Source organism: Pavona decussata, unplaced genomic scaffold (genome assembly GCF_977016875.1).
Source record: "Pavona decussata unplaced genomic scaffold, jaPavDecu1.1 SCAFFOLD_2298, whole genome shotgun sequence".
Classification (NCBI taxonomy): Eukaryota; Metazoa; Cnidaria; class Anthozoa; order Scleractinia; family Agariciidae; genus Pavona; species Pavona decussata.
In genome coordinates this window covers 6049-10000 of record NW_028146195.1, presented here as the reverse complement: position 1 = coordinate 10000, position 3952 = coordinate 6049, and the positions used below count along the sequence as shown (strand labels likewise).

Genomic DNA, 3952 nt, shown 5'->3' with positions numbered 1-3952 from the left:
GAATTGATATGAATGAGGGAATTTGCCAAGGGCTTGCTGGGGAAAAAATGATCAATGAAAAATCCCCCACATTTTGATGGTTTAACTTGAGATGGCTCTTTTGGCATGTGATTTTACAATTTAGCAAAATCCTTCATTCATTTCAACAGTTAGGTACTATTCTTTGAAATAACATAAAAAGTTTATTTGTCTGTGAAGTCTGCAAAGAGAAATCTTTTCTCAAGTACCCAAGGGTTTTGCACTGTGGGTGGTGCCTTTGACAGCCTGGTATCAGGTTACATTTGCTGACAGTGCAAAAAAACATTCGTTTTCAGAATCTTTGGATTATAAGCTTTCCAGTGATATATAGTTTGTTATGGTTTGGATTAAAACTGTGATTGTTACAGGCTATACAAAAAGTGTGCTTTTTTCAGGTAAAGCCCCACCTTAAGTAAGGCACCCCCGAGTCATGTGGCCTGTTAGCCCTGCTCCTGTAGTGTCTAGCCAGACTATCCTTGACGGCAAGCCCCCTACAAATAAGAGCTCCACTCAAGGCAGAAACACAGCCTGCGGCTGTGTTCCTGCCTGGCTCCCAGCCTTAAATTTTGCACTCGTTTTCAAAACTCCAGGCATATATTTCAAGAAAATCCAACTTTTGTTCACTTTAAGGTGGCCTCTGGCACTACATGACATCATTCCAGTCAGCTGCAGAATTAATTTACCAGCTAACCCATCATTCACCAGAGATATATACCTGATTTTATGAAAACCGGGCGCACAACTTAAAATGCCTTGTCCACTAGAATCCCCCTGTTTGCTGGAAACTTACCGTGACACCGCAAACTGTTGCCATCCAACAGCCAACTTGAGTCTTGTGTTTATGTTCCATGTCTTCAAGGCAATCTGACAGCTTCATGTAGTCTGCAATTGAAATCAGAGCAAACTAATGCAGCCATACCTATACTCACTCAAGCGAGAAAATGCATTAAGTGTCAAATTCCGACCCACCCTACCCCCCCTGGATTTAAGTAAGGCACCCCCGAGTCATGTGGCCTGTTAGCCCTGCTCCTGTAGTGTCTAGCCAGACTATCCTTGACGGCAAGGCCCCTACAAATAAGAGCTCCACTCAAGGCAGAAACACAGCCTGCGGCTGTGTTCCTGCCTGGCTCCCAGCCTTAAATTTTGCACTCGTTTTCAAAACTCCAGGCATATATTTCAAGAAAATCCAACTTTTGTTCACTTTAAGGTGGCCTCTGGCACTACATGACATCATTCCAGTCAGCTGCAGAATTAATTTACCAGCTAACCCATCATTCACCAGAGATATATACCTGATTTTATGAAAACCGGGCGCACAACTTAAAATGCCTTGTCCACTAGAATCCCCCTGTTTGCTGGAAACTTACCGTGACACCGCAAACTGTTGCCATCCAACAGCCAACTTGAGTCTTGTGTTTATGTTCCATGTCTTCAAGGCAATCTGACAGCTTCATGTAGTCTGCAATTGAAATCAGAGCAAACTAATGCAGCCATACCTATACTCACTCAAGCGAGAAAATGCATTAAGTGTCAAATTCCGACCAACCCTACCCCCCCTGGATTTAAGTAAGGCACCCCCGAGTCTTGTGGCCTGTTAGCCCTGCTCCTGTAGTGTCTAGCCAGACTATCCTTGACGGCAAGCCCCCTACAAATAAGAGCTCCACTCAAGGCAGAAACACAGCCTGCGGCTGTGTTCCTGCCTGGCTCCCAGCCTTAAATTTTGCACTCGTTTTCAAAACTCCAGGCATATATTTCAAGAAAATCCAACTTTTGTTCACTTTAAGGTGGCCTCTGGCACTACATGACATCATTCCAGTCAGCTGCAGAATTAATTTACCAGCTAACCCATCATTCACCAGAGATATATACCTGATTTTATGAAAACCGGGCGCACAACTTAAAATGCCTTGTCCACTAGAATCCCCCTGTTTGCTGGAAACTTACCGTGACACCGCAAACTGTTGCCATCCAACAGCCAACTTGAGTCTTGTGTTTATGTTCCATGTCTTCAAGGCAATCTGACAGCTTCATGTAGTCTGCAATTGAAATCAGAGCAAACTAATGCAGCCATACCTATACTCACTCAAGCGAGAAAATGCATTAAGTGTCAAATTCCGACCCACCCTACCCCCCCTGGATTTAAGTAAGGCACCCCCGAGTCATGTGGCCTGTTAGCCCTGCTCCTGTAGTGTCTAGCCAGACTATCCTTGACGGCAAGCCCCCTACAAATAAGAGCTCCACTCAAGGCAGAAACACAGCCTGCGGCTGTGTTCCTGCCTGGCTCCCAGCCTTAAATTTTGCACTCGTTTTCAAAACTCCAGGCATATATTTCAAGAAAATCCAACTTTTGTTCACTTTAAGGTGGCCTCTGGCACTACATGACATCATTCCAGTCAGCTGCAGAATTAATTTACCAGCTAACCCATCATTCACCAGAGATATATACCTGATTTTATGAAAACCGGGCGCACAACTTAAAATGCCTTGTCCACTAGAATCCCCCTGTTTGCTGGAAACTTACCGTGACACCGCAAACTGTTGCCATCCAACAGCCAACTTGAGTCTTGTGTTTATGTTCCATGTCTTCAAGGCAATCTGACAGCTTCATGTAGTCTGCAATTGAAATCAGAGCAAACTAATGCAGCCATACCTATACTCACTCAAGCGAGAAAATGCATTAAGTGTCAAATTCCGACCCACCCTACCCCCCCTGGATTTAAGTAAGGCACCCCCGAGTCATGTGGCCTGTTAGCCCTGCTTCTGTAGTGTCTAGCCAGACTATCCTTGACGGCAAGCCCCCTACAAATAAGAGCTCCACTCAAGGCAGAAACACAGCCTGCGGCTGTGTTCCTGCCTGGCTCCCAGCCTTAAATTTTGCACTCGTTTTCAAAACTCCAGGCATATATTTCAAGAAAATCCAACTTTTGTTCACTTTAAGGTGGCCTCTGGCACTACATGACATCATTCCAGTCAGCTGCAGAATTAATTTACCAGCTAACCCAGCATTCACCAGAGATATATACCTGATTTTATGAAAACCGGGCGCACAACTTAAAATGCCTTGTCCACTAGAATCCCCCTGTTTGCTGGAAACTTACCGTGACACCGCAAACTGTTGCCATCCAACAGCCAACTTGAGTCTTGTGTTTATGTTCCATGTCTTCAAGGCAATCTGACAGCTTCATGTAGTCTGCAATTGAAATCAGAGCAAACTAATGCAGCCATACCTATACTCACTCAAGCGAGAAAATGCATTAAGTGTCAAATTCCGACCCACCCTACCCCCCCTGGATTTAAGTAAGGCACCCCCGAGTCATGTGGCCTGTTAGCCCTGCTCCTGTAGTGTCTAGCCAGACTATCCTTGACGGCAAGCCCCCTACAAATAAGAGCTCCACTCAAGGCAGAAACACAGCCTGCGGCTGTGTTCCTGCCTGGCTCCCAGCCTTAAATTTTGCACTCGTTTTCAAAACTCCAGGCATATATTTCAAGAAAATCCAACTTTTGTTCACTTTAAGGTGGCCTCTGGCACTACATGACATCATTCCAGTCAGCTGCAGAATTAATTTACCAGCTAACCCATCATTCACCAGAGATATATACCTGATTTTATGAAAACCGGGCGCACAACTTAAAATGCCTTGTCCACTAGAATCCCCCTGTTTGCTGGAAACTTACCGTGACACCGCAAACTGTTGCCATCCAACAGCCAACTTGAGTCTTGTGTTTATGTTCCATGTCTTCAAGGCAATCTGACAGCTTCATGTAGTCTGCAATTGAAATCAGAGCAAACTAATGCAGCCATACCTATACTCACTCAAGCGAGAAAATGCATTAAGTGTCAAATTCCGACCCACCCTACCCCCCCTGGATTTAAGTAAGGCACCCCCGAGTCATGTGGCCTGTTAGCCCTGCTCCTGTAGTGTCTAGCCAGACT

General features: G+C 45.1%; 1 protein-coding gene across 1 annotated transcript in view; it reads left to right on the top strand.

Moving 5' to 3' along the window:
- Nucleotides 1-424, top strand: part of LOC146447431 (uncharacterized) — a 3185-nt gene extending 2761 nt beyond the window's left edge. Inside the window, exon 2 of the mRNA XM_085102791.1 lies at nucleotides 1-424. This exon is cut by the window's left edge and continues 1787 nt beyond it. The gene's annotated coding sequence lies outside the window, so the exon portion shown is untranslated.
- The last annotated feature ends 3528 nt before the right edge of the window (nucleotides 425-3952 follow it).